Below are 13,820 nucleotides of genomic sequence, written 5' to 3'. Positions count from 1 at the left end.
TGTATATTTTCGTGCTTGGAGCATATCGAGTGGACATTTAGTAAAAGTCTACATTTACACTCCGTCTAACTCTCCTGCGTCTGACTTCCATGCCACCTATACACACTACTATGACAGCTACAACCTTTATGGCTGTGGCCGCCGTGACAGAATTATTTATTCATTGGTTTCCCCTCATGTAAGCCTACTGGTTGTTTGGCAAAAAAAAATAATGTATTGTATAGCCTTTGCTTTTWACTTAATAGATTTATCTGTGATTCTTAATGTCATTAGGCTTCTTGTTTTTGCGGGTCTAATTGCCATTGATAGATATACAGCTTTGCTTTATTTGAAGGGTTAAGGGACAATGACCAATGTAGCCTAATTAGTTGTGCTCTGAGGTGAGCCCTGGCGCAATGCTCCTGTTGTTCTGGCTGTTCACTCTGGTGGTGCTGAAATTGGAAAGGAAAGGGGGATACCTAGTCAGTTGTGCAACTGAATGCCTTCAACTGAAATGTGTCTTCTGCATTTAACCCAACCCCTCTGAATCAGAGAGGTGCAGGTGGCTGCCTTAATCAACATCCACATCTTCGGCACCTGGGGAACAGTGGGTTAACTTCCTTGCTCAAGGGCAGAACAACAGATTTTTTATCTTGTCAGCTCGGGGATTCGATCCAGCAACCTTTCGGTTACTGGACCAACGCTCTAACCACTAGGTTACCTGCCGCAGTGCATCTAACCTTATGCTGTAAGGGTTGCGGAACTGGTGGCAGTGAAGTCAGACGCAGGAGAGCAGAGATAGGTAATAGCCGGAGCAGTTTAATACAAAACCCACGGCAATACAAAAATAACCTACATGGGTACAAAACCTGACGYGCACCAGTAACATAACGTACAAGCACTTACAAACAAACAATCCCACACAAGGACATGGGGGGAACAGAGGGTTAAATACACAACAATTAATGAGGGAAATGGAAACCAGGTGTGTAAGAAAACAAGACAAAACAAATGGAAAATGAAAAGTGGATTGATGATGGCTAGAAGACCGGTGACACCGACCGCCGAACACCGCCCGAACAAGGAGAGGAAACGACTTCGGTGGAAGTCGTGACATATCCTTTGATCTGACTGCCGGTAGCCTTCTGTCCATGGTCCTGAATCGATGGTTACGGTGTGTGGTGTGTGCTGTTATAAATGAGCGTATCTTGGGCTACCAGTCTTCGCGGGGCTTCTCTTCAACATTGTGCTTTCTTGTGTGCAAAATGAAAAGTTGTTGTGTATATGGCTGAATTTCAGAAAGGTCTAAATTTGTATGCATTTTGTACGTCGCAGTAGTAGGACCAATGCCGTGTGGAGCCTACTAAAAGAAGTACGTAGGCAAACGTTCACTCTTTTATCATTAATTTGCATTATTAGTTGTRTGATAGGCTACTGTAAAAGTGATGTCAATACTATGAAAACGCCCCCTCTCTGCTCTCTCGCTATAGCGTGCGTGTGTTTGTGTGTGTGATACTCTCWCACACAGAAAATATTGTGCACCTGGAGAAGTGGCGGCTTGGTTACGCTTATTGCGCAGTGTCACAAATTCAACAGCAATGTACAGCAATGCCTATAGTTCTAATTAAAGTTTAAGCTATGAAGCATGTACGAATCTTTGATAGCATGCAATAGAAATTATGTGCATTGATCAAAAGACCCTTGAGATGAACAAGAAAACATCCATCAACTCTGTTATACACATTATGAGAATGACTTGCCCTTTACTCACGTTTCAGTTGCTCTCTGACGATATTAAAGTGATATCCCCAATAAACACTAAACACCACACACACACACACACACACACATTCCCCTTTCCCAATATCCTGGTGCAAGTGACAGGGCAAGTGTCAGAGGGGCACGTCTCCAGCTGTTTCTACTCAGCTCAGCTTTCTACCACCCCGCCGTTTTCCGTGTGGCTCGGTGCTACTCTGTGGTCCAGTTCCATCCACTGTTTTCTCTCTGGTTGGCTTGCTTAGAGACATTTCTGACTAGAAACAGCTGTTTAAGTCCAAAGAGAATGTCACACACTGTAGGATACGTTTGTGGTATTGTGCATGATGAGTTCGTTTCCATCACCATAAGGCCCTGTGGAAAATGTATTATTTGGAAAGACGATCCACCACTGTGGCCTCTGGATCTATTAAAATCTCCCATTCACTCTTTCGGGGTTCACTCTTTTCAGGGTTACTGTAAATTCATTCATGTATAGTAAAATAGCTTGCCAAGAGCTTGATGACATTACATTTAATGTGGTGATCTCTGAACTGTCCTTTTTTGCAATTGAATGATTATTTTACAAATACTATGTAATAACACTGTTGTTACTATAGTAATTACATGGTTACTACACAGGTATAAGAGCAACTTAATATTGAAAAATATAAAGTGTCAATCAAAGCCAAATTTGTATATGATCAGAGGAATAACAGTCAGAGGAAAACGTGTTCAAAGAGAATAATCAGTTTAGTTTGAAGTCGCGCATGACTGATCAGAACTCAATTCAAGTTACAATGAAAGAACTMCCTGAATCAGCAGATGATAGTGTTGTGACTGAGTTTCGGGACTGGCTAAAGCTGGATGTAAGGTGGTGGGGAGGGTGATGAGGCGCATGATAGGATACAAGGGTCAACTTACAAACTGCTCCAATGGAGATCGTTTTATATATGTTGAAGCAGCACCCATCATTCCTATAACACGGTCTGTAAAGATGGGTCCTCACTGGATCAAAGTATTTTATGTTGGACAAGGTCCTGCGTGTAGACAGGACTGGCTGACACAATCCCACGCTAGAGGGGGTCAGGAGATGGTAGAGTACAGTCCTACTACACTGGACAACATCAGGTGCATAGAGGAAACTTTTCACACTATGTACAGGACAACAATTCTGTCCCCATGAGTAGGGCAGACGTATCACATATCTCAGCTGAAATGACTGAACGTGAGACTGAGGTTGAAGAGGATAATTCCTCGGCTCCCAAGCACAAAGACGGAGAGAATGAAACATTGGAGTTGATACCTGGAGTCTGCAACAGTGACCTCTCATTCATACAAAAGAAGGCAGCCAAACATCAATGCTGGCCTTCATTCAAACAATCCGGAATCAACATACACCCAAGCGGCCCAGGGTACCAAGCTCCCCATCAGAGTCTGGAGTTAGGTCACCTGCAGAAAAAAGGCTGATATGGAGGATGTACTGTAATTCTGGGAGAAGTGGAGAAAAGTCCCCCTAATTAGCCATCCAGACTGAAATCGTTGATGAAGAATTGAAATCATCTATATTTGAGTAACCTATATTATCTGGTTCAGAGAAGGACATTCTGTGTATGTGAGCATAACTTCTGTCGCTAACATAGCTTTTCAAAAGAATGAGCAATCAGCTGATAATTTGATTTTAATGCCACCTCTTGATACATGTCCCAAACAAACTCAGTTCCCTTAACCCAGATATTAGAAAACATTGTACCATGAAACTTTTTCAAACCATTAATCAGGCTAAAATGCTCTGGTACCCTCGTTCCAAGGCTAGAGCAATATTGGCAATATAATATTGTCATCTGAATATTCGTAGCATTATTTCTAAGTGAACAGGTTGATTTTATTGAACGACTCTAATCTGGATTTTTTCTGTTTCTCTGAGACATGGCTGAAGAAATCTTCTCCTATTTCTGCCCTTAATGTCTCTTGATATTCCATATTAAGGAGGGACTGAAGAGGGCAGAGCGGTTGGATTGCTTATGTACATGAAAGATAACTTTAAATGCAATCGTATCATATGGAAACATTTCAATGACATTGAATGTATTGGGCTGAATGTCTTCCTCTCCCCTCATATGTCTCTCACTATTATTGGATTATATCAACCACCAACATCTGATATCTCGTTTTATGACCATCTAAATGCCATGCTTAAAGAATGTGATCATAAGGAGATCATCTTCATGGGCGATTTCAATTATAACTGGGAAAATAAAACTTGCAGGAAAAAACTGAAAGAGATCACAGATTATTTAAACCTGACTCAAAAAAATACAAGGATAAACCAGAGTAACACAGTCATCCCAGACTCAAATTGATCTGGTGTTTACTAACAGACTTGATCGAATAATTAAGCCCAGTAATTTACTAACTGGCATATCTGACCACAATGTTACATTGGTGGTTAGAAAGCTTACCAAAAAGAGATTTAAGAAGCATATTAATGTGCAACAGTACGACAAAAAAGAAATCCAGAAAAGTGAGCAGAGTAACTATGATGCAGCTATAAGTCAAATTGACTGGTTTGATCTGTTAAGCAATGAAGACCCAGAGTCTGGATACAGAACATTTCTGCCAGCTAYTGACAAAGTGGATGCCTCTTTTACTAGGAAATTTTAAAGTAAGCCAAGACGGAAAACCTCTCTACCATGGCTCAACGAGGACCTCTGGAGGCAGATGAGAGAATGGGATTTTTCATTGWAAAAAAGCACAAGTCTGGTAAGAATGATGACAGACGTATATTTGCRTCACTGAGAAATAAGGTGGTTAGGAATTTWAAAAAGCAAAAGCAGAGTTCTTTCTTAGACTGAGCAATGAAGCTAAAGGAAATGGCAAAGTGATTTGGGAAAATCTCAACAAACAGGGAGAGGAGCTGAAAAGTAAAAAAAAAATTCCTGAAATAACGGTTAATGGGATTCTAATTCATATCCACCACCTTTAACAATTTTTTTGTTGACTGTCAGGGAACTGGCTCAAAGATTTTCAACCAAGACCACAGTTCTCACACCCATAGAAAATAAACCAACACTCAAAATTCTTGAAATCTCAACGTCAGCAGTGGACAGTATTATTAGCTTCTTCAGGACCTCTAGAACAAAATATGTATTTGGTCTAGACACTGTATTCCTGAAGAGACAAATATTCTCCGATTGCCCCCATGGTACATCTAGTTAATCTGTCCATCAAATATGAGTTCTTCCCAAATGTAACGGCAGCCTTCCTCCTCTTCGTCTGAAGAGGAGGTGTAGCAGGGATCGGACCAAGACGCAGCGTAGTTAGTGCTCAACATGATTTAATGACAGATGATAACGTGAACACTTACAAAATACAAAAATAACAAAACGTGGCAAACCGAAACAGTCCTCTMTGGTGAAATGAACACAAAGACAGGAAACAACCACCCACAAACCCCAACACAAAACAAGCCACCTAAATATGATTCCCAATCAGAGACAACACAAAACACCTGCCTCTGATTGAGAACCATATTAGGCCAAACATAGAAACAGACAAACTAGACACACAACATAGAATGCCCACCCAGCTCACGTCCTGACCAACACTAAAACAAGTAAAACACACAAGAACTATGGTCAGAACGTGACACCCAATGCTTGGAAGTCTGCTGCAGTGATACCTGTTTTAAAAGCTGGTGACCCAACACTGGTGGAAAATTACCAACTTGTAAGCATTCTTCCAGTGCTATCAAAAGTAGCTGAAAGATGGGTGGCTGATCATCTGACAAATCTATCCAAAACTGTACACATGATTTATGTGGTTCCTCATATGTTAGACGACAGTTGATGATAGTGTTGTTGTTGTTAGAATAATATATTGGATGTAATGTATTTTGTATTTTGTGTTGTTTTAGTGAGTATTTGTATTGTGGCTGTGTAATTGTCCTTAGCTGCCCTGGGACAAATGAGCTTTTAGCTAACCCCGACACATTTACATGGATGTTGAATTATTGTAATATTGATTCATGTGCATTGTCCCTATAAATAAAATGTCAAATGTTTGCTGATCCTTACAACTTTGATCAGTTTGGGTTTTTATTACAAGCAGTTTACAGTCATGCAAGTTTTAGACTATAGGTAATAACTAAGCAGAAAAAACAGCAATCCTTCAGATGCATTGTATTTCTACACTAGTGTTTGCCAGTAATGTCCTTGGCTCTCCAAACAATCATTACATTACATTACAATAAAACCATAAATGTTAACCAGTAAATGTTGAACATTATTTTAGTTTGTAAATAACAGCTCAATAATATTTTCCAAATGCTGGCAGTGGCAAGTGTTTTGTGCTTAAATGTTTCCAATCACTGCCTCTAAATGATTTACTGAAATACAGTATACTGCATTGGGTGTAGTTATAAAAATGTGTGTGTAGCTTAGAGCGGCCTTGAGGTGAGAAAGCATAAGTACTACTAGTAGAGAGAAGATCATATATATATGAATATTGCTGATCTGTTTTACTTGTTTCAGTCCATGCATATCTGGAAACAAAAGAAAGACAGCAACATTTTGGAATAAAAGGCCTTCATTTGTTACCTTAAAATTGGGGTTTGGTTCAACTAAAAACTAAATGATCCAGAGAGCCTTTATACACAATAAATGTATTAATGGTCATTAAGTATGATCTGTTTCATCTCTTGTCCGCACAATAGCAGAATGTGGCATTAATATAGGCATACAAGTGTTAGGATGTGTTTGGTTTGGAAAGATTAGCATAAAGAATTCTGGTGCCTCTGAGGATATCATGACACAAGGCGAGACCCAGATGCAGACACGAGGCAGATGGTTGGAGTCTAAGATGTTTAATAATCCAAAAATGAGTAGGCAAGAGAATGGTCGTGGACAGGCAAAAGGTCAAAACCAGTTCAGAGTCCAGGAGGTACAAAGTGGCAGACAGGCTCGAAGTCAAGGCAGGCGGGTACAGAGTCCAGAAACAGGCAMGGGTCAAAACCGGGAGGACTAGAAAAAGGAGAATAGCAAAGGCAGGAGAATGGGAAAAAACGTTGCTTGACTTGGAACATACAAGACGAACTGGCACAGAGAGACAGAACACACAGGGATAMATACACTGGCCCAGAGAGACAGGAAACACAGGGATAAATACACTGGGAAAACAAGCGACACCTGTGRGGGGTGGTGACAATAACAGGTGAAACAGATCAGGGTGTGACAGAGGAAAAAAATGCATTTGCGATTTGGCCCCAGAGTCAGTGAAACGATTGCTTCATACCCATGTAAATAGAGATACAGGATTACATAATTGGGAGAAAAAAATCCAACATAGATGTTTTCTCTTGATTAATGCTATGTTTATTTGCTTTGGGAGTTAGGTGAAATCACATTTTTGGACAGAAGGAAGTCGTGCATGATTGTGCCTTGTGGTGATTGTTCGATGTGTTTTCTCAAAAGGTCACGGGATGGAACTGCCTTATGAACAATGAAAACGGTTAAGCTGTTTCCAAAACAAAAACTCAGAGAGAGGTAGAGAGAGAGATGTAGAGAGAGAGAGGTGGAGAGGGAGAGGTAGAGAGAGAGAGACGTGGAGAGAGAGTCAGAGAGGAGGGTAGAGAGAGGTGGAGGGAGAGTAGAGAGAGAGACGTGGAGAGAGGAGAGAGAGAGGTAGAGAGAGGGAGAGGGAGAGTGAGAGAGAGACGTGGAGAGAGAGAGAGAGAGAGAGAGAGAGTAGAGGGAGAGGTGGAGAGGGGAGAGGTAGAGAGAGAGACGGGAGAGAGAGAGCGAGAGGAGAGAGAGAGAGAGAGAGACGTAGAAGAGAGAGAGAGAGAGAGAGAGAGAGAGAGAGAGAGAGAGAGAGCTGGTTTCATATTCAATGGTGTAGCCTAACTGCAAGTCACTTATGTCTGAACCCCCTTACTACAAGTGCTTGCAGAATTTGGCTTGAAGGAAAGCTATAAACCATCCATCCTCATTTGTTTGAATATATTTTAAAGCAAGCACATGATTAACAGATTACACAAATTATTTTTACAGTAGCAGTAGAAACAAAACTAAAACATATAAAATGTTATAATATGTGTAGCCTATAACATGCCTTTGTAGAAATATATGAATGACCTTAACCTCCAATCTGTTTTAAAGCACAGCCATGTTCTTCATTGATTAGTTCCACCTTCCTCCTGTTAATAGTCAGGGGACATTGTATACTAATACATTTAGATGTTTTTTAATGTAATTTCTTCCTGCTGTGAAGATATACAGATATCCCATCTGATGTGAGAGGTTATTGTCCTTGCACCCATTGTACCAAGAAAAACATGACATGTATCATGCTTGATTGGATATTTGTTGCTGTTCCTTGTTTCATAATCCACAGAAAAGATAACCCAATCGTTACACACAAAGCTTACTGTCTATGAGATATATTTGCTACCTTTTCACCACTCTCCAATAAAGACTATAAGTAGGTTCCTTGAAACATGATGCACATATTTGGTAAAACAAACATAAAACTACAACATTGTGAGATGTTGTGTCTGATCCCATGCTGTGTGTATGTCACGCCCTGMCTTTAGTTATGTTTTCTTTATTTTTTGGTTAGGTCAGGGTGTGACAAGGGTGTGACAAGGGTTTGTTTAGTTTTTGTATTGTCTAGGGGTTTGCATTTTGTCTAGGGTTTTTGTTTATCTATGGGGATTTTGTATGGTCTAGGGGTATGTAGGTTTATGGTGGCCTGAATTGGTTCCCAATCAGAGACAGCTGTTTCTCGTTGTCTCTGATTGGGGAGCCTATTTAGGTTGCCATTTACCATGTTGGTTTTGTGGGTAGTTGTTTTCTGTTTTTGTGTCTGAACCAGACAGAACTGTTTCGCTTTCGGTTTGTTGTTTGATTTTTTTTTTTTGTTGATTAAATCATGAACACTTTAAACGCTGCACCTTGGTCCACTATTCCTTCAGTCCACTATTCCTTCAGCCCGCGAGAAGCGTTACAGTGTAGCTCAGAGAATGTATGTGATCATCCAACTTTTCAGTGACTGAGACCACAATCRGTCTGAAACACTGGTCCAACCTTTAGATTAAAAACACCAGCATCATGTCTCGTGTGGTTAAAGTTACAGGCACAGAGGGATTGTGAGCTTGTTTCATGTGAAGTAGCCTGTGATGCTTGACATTCATGGTACCCAAAGCTGCAATTACAGTGCATTCAGAAAAAATTCAGACCCCTTGACTTTTCCCTATTTTGTTACGTTACAGCCTTATTCTAAAATGGATTAAATTGTTTTTCCCCCTCATCAATCTACACACAATACCCCCCAATGACAAAGCAAAAACAGGTTTTTAGAAATGTTTGCAAACCCCCCCTGGAAATATAACATTTACATAAGTATTCAGACAAAGGGTACTTTGTAGAAGAACCTTTGGCAGCGATTACAGCTTTAAGTCTTCTTGGGTATGATGCTACAAGCTTGGCACACCTGTATTTGATGAGTTTCTCCCATTCTTCTCTGCAGATCCTCTCAAGCTCTGTCAGGTTGGAGGGGGAGCGTTGCTGCACAGCTATTTTCAGGTCTCTCCAGAGATGTTTGATCGGGTTCAGGTCTGGGCTCTGGCAGGGCCACTCAAGGACATTCAGAGACTTTTCCCGAAGCCATTCCTGCGTTGTCTTGGCTGTGTGCTTAGGGTCGTTGTCATGTTGGAAGATAAACTTTAACCCCGTCTGAGGTCCTGAGAGCTCTGGAGCAGGTCTTCATCAAGATTCTCTCTGTACTTTGCTCCATTGATCTTTCCCTCAATCCTGACTAGTCTCACAGTCCCTGCCGATGAAAAACATCCCTACAGCATGATGCTTCACCGTAGGGATGGTGCCAGGTTTCCCCCAGATGTGACGCTTGGCATTCATGCTAAAGAGTTCAATCTTGATTTCATCAGACAAGAGAATCTTGTTTTTAATGGTCTGAGTCCTTTAGGTAACTTTTGGCAAACTCCAAGCGGGCTGTCATGTGCCTTTTACTGAGGAGTGGCTTCCGTCTGGTCACTCTACTATAAAGGCCTGATTGGCAGAGATGGTTGTCCTTTTGGAAGGTTCTCCCATCGCCACAGAGGAACTCTGGAGCTCTTTCAGAGTGACCATCGGGTTCTTGGTCACCTCCCTGACCAAGGCCCTTCTCCCCCGATTTCTCAGTTTGTCCGTGCGGCCAGCTCTAGGAAGAGTCTTGGTGGTTTCAAACTTCTTCCATTTAAGAATGATGAAGGCCACTGTTTTCTTGTCGACCTTCAATGCTGCAGACATTTGTTGGTACCCTTCCCCAGGTCTGTGCTTCGACACAATCCTGTCTCGGAGCTCTACGGACAATTCCTTCGACCTCATTGTTTGTTTTTTTCTCTTACATGCACTGTCAACTGTGGGACCTTATATAGACAGGTGTGTGCCTTTCCAAATCATGTCCAATCAATTGAATTTACCACAGCTGGACTCCAATCATCTCAAGGATGATCAATGGAAACAGGATGCACCTGAGCTCAATTTTGAGTTTCATAGCAAAGGGTCTGAATACTTATGTAAGTAAGGTATTTCTGTTTTTTATTTTGAATACATTTGCAAAAATGTCTAAAAACCTGTCTTCGCTTTGTCATTATAGGGTATTGCGTATAGATTAAGGCTGTAACGTAACAAAAGTCAAGGGGTCTGAAAACYTTCTGAATGTCTTGTATATCATTACAAATCCTTACATTTTTATTGCAGAATCGATTCCTTACTGCTGTTAAACCAGCTAGGTTATAATTGTTTTTCTTCTGTTGGTTATGATAACCAATGCCGTTGATTCATGCACGTGAATGAATGCTTATAATGAGAACAATAAGTCATAGTACAGAACACAAGGAGCTGGATCCCTGGTTAGAAACAAATAGTAGAGTAATGGGGGAAGTGGATAACAAAATGTGATACAGCAATGCATAATGGGTCTAGGTACTGTATTTGCTGTCTACTCTTGCCATCTACAGGTGAAAGTTATGAACAAGTTTACTTAGCAACTTATGATTCATGTAAATGTTTTAGGCTTGAGTCTGACCTGGAAAGTAGGCTATATGGGCGAGGGCTGGTACCTCTGGTGTGTGACCATGCTGATTTGGTCTGGGTGGGGGAAAGAGACAAATGACAGCGGTGCCAGGCGGGGTTAGGCGTTAACAGATCCACCCCAGATCCCCTTTCTGTTATGGGATCCAAAACAAAACTCCATGTAAATGTTTGTGTGGTTATTATCAGATGGATATGGATGTTTCTCTGCCCTCTGGAATGTCATCAAACTGTGGAGAGAATTTCACAGCCGCCTGGTGGAATCAATACCCTATGTAATAGACTAGTGTGGAAGGCTACAAGTGCACAATAGCATACATATACCATGACATAGTTGAATGTTGGATTGAATAGTTAAAGGCGCTTCTAGTTTGACGAGAGAAGCGTTTGTCTTTGGAACATTTTGTGACAGCTTAAACAGTTGTGTTTTCATTTTGTAACTCTAACAAGTATGTTTAGGCACCTAACTACTGTAATCAACAACCCCTAACACATACATTCCATGTGGGTGTGGCACATGTCTCATTCATACCAGCCAGGCAGCTTTAACCAGTCCAACCTGATTGAAGAGATCCTTGCACAAGCCATAGCCTGGACCAGTGGCGACCTGTCATTTAGAGCATCACATATAAAAAGAGGCGAGGAAGAGCCTGTTTTGAGCCCCACTGTCACGTTCTGACCTTAGTTCCTTTTTTATGTCTTTATTTTAGCTTGGTCAGGGCGTGMGTTGGGGTGGGCATTCTATGTTGTTTTTCTATGTTTTGTTCTGTACGTTATATTTCTATGTGTTTGGCCTAGTATGGTTCTCAATCAGAGGCAGGTGTCGATCGTTGTCTTTGATTGAGAATCATACTTAGGTAGCCTGTTTTCCCACTATGGGTTGTGGGAAGTTGTTTTTCGTTTCAGTGTTTGCACCATTCGGGACTGTGTCGGTTTTCATTTGATTCTCTTGTTCTTTTTGTATTTTGTATTCATTCTCATTAAACGTTATTATGGATACGTACCACGCTGCACATTGGTTCGATATTTCCTACTCCTCCTCAGACGAAGAGGACGAAAGCCGTTACACCCACCTGTTTGGTTTGTTGTTGCCTATTTTACATATTGTTTTGGCAATAATACGTGTCACATATCAGTTTGCAAACAATGTAAAAAAAWAWMTATATCATTGAGTTAATAAAGCTGCATACAAACATGGTCTCTTTTTTGTTTTCTTGAGTAAGTCAGCTCCAAAATGCAGGTGTTTCAGCCTTGTTCAGTGCTTTCTTTGGTGGTGGGGCAAGCCAGGGGAAAATACAGAGCGTTGCGCTGTGATTGTCTCAGTGTTCTGTCACTCATGTGGACACTATGTCACCGCCTAAGGGTAGACCTTGAAAAGACTCTAGCCATTTGGGGGCTGCCATAGAGTTACAGTAGAAGTGTAGGCTCAAGGTCATTGGCCACAGATAAAACAACGTCTAATCATGTTATATCTACAGTAGCTTTGATTGGACTGATCATGTCAAAATCTTAGCTATCAGTTATCATCATGAATCAAGTAAAAAATCTACTGGCAAATCCTTTTTAATCCTTGTCATATGAAGATAAATAATCAAGAGAAATTATAGATAAACCGTATCGGTGCTCATCGGCCATTCGACATAAACATTACACAACAAGTTAGAAATCGCAAATTYAACAATGAGTGGTTTGGAAGGAATCAGTGGCTAACTGTAAGCATTGCAAAGCAATCATTAGCCTGCTATTCAGTGGAGTGGCTGTGTGGTCCCAAATCTAAGATTAAGGGTTTCTTTTCCTAGTTTAAAATGATAAACATTCAACATTGGCCATGCTGTCAATAAAGTATGATATGTGCCGCGCTCAAAACAACTGTTAACACAGAACTGAAAAATCTATTTTTTGTGAGTTCACGACAACTGAGAACTTGGGAAAAATTAGCTATGACTGGGGAAATACGTTTTGAACTTTCATCCAACTCGGAATTGTAAATTGGGAACTCGGGCCTCTTTCTAAAGCTATGACCTGAAGATCACTGACGTCATCATGATTCAACCTTTTGTTTTTCGAGTTCCCAATTGTCTTGAAAGCACCATAAATCCAGAGAATGCCAGACTTCGATGACAAAGTATGATGACAAAATATACCCACGAATGACCGTCGCACCACCTTCCTGTTCAAGTGGCCACAGCACAACAAGGTCTTGTATGCTGCTGCATAAATTATGTAATATGCCATAGATATGTATATGGTAGCTTAGAAGGTAATACTAAGTGTATATTGTGTAGTAAGCTGTTAGTAGCCCATGTGCCTCACCCTAACAATTTGGTCTATTTTCTCCTCTTAATTTCCCCTCCTGTTCTGACTTGGTGATGCACATGTAGCCTATAACCTTCTTTTTGAGAAATGTAATCATCGAATATTGTAAGAGCTTTCATTGTCTGCTTATATGCCCCTTTTATTTATCCAACGGTTCTGACTTGGTGTACAGAGAGAACACTGTAGGAACAGCCCGTGTTCTGAATTCTGTCGCTGTACATTTCAAAAGTGCTGAACAAATAGTTATATTGACTACGTCCGTTCTAGCTCGCTCTTGAATGTCTTAATCGAAATTACGGATTGCCTCTTATCCGCTTGTCGTCCCCTCATGCCAAAGTTTGTACATCTCAATTGTCAGTAGAAACCACATTTGTTTAAGCAAGTCAGCCATATCAGCTTTGTTTTTTTAAAAGGCAGTAAATGAGGCTGAATGAACTGTTCTGCTGCCAGACAAGTCTCCGYTGATAGCCAGGTGTAGCAGTGGTATAGTGCAATTCATGTATTGTTTAGTGTTGTGTTGTGGCTTTGCTGGCATGGATCCCACATCTTTTTTGGGGGTCCCACCAAGATTTACATGCTAAAATCGCCACTGGCCTGGACATAAGAAAGAACATGCCTCAATTATAAAAAATTTAATATTCTGATTAATGGAAACTCATTCTTAATTGAATTAATATA

This window comes from Salvelinus sp. IW2-2015, linkage group LG14 (genome assembly GCF_002910315.2).
Source record: "Salvelinus sp. IW2-2015 linkage group LG14, ASM291031v2, whole genome shotgun sequence".
NCBI classification, from domain to species: Eukaryota; Metazoa; Chordata; class Actinopteri; order Salmoniformes; family Salmonidae; genus Salvelinus; species Salvelinus sp. IW2-2015.
This window is presented reverse-complemented; position numbering follows the sequence as displayed.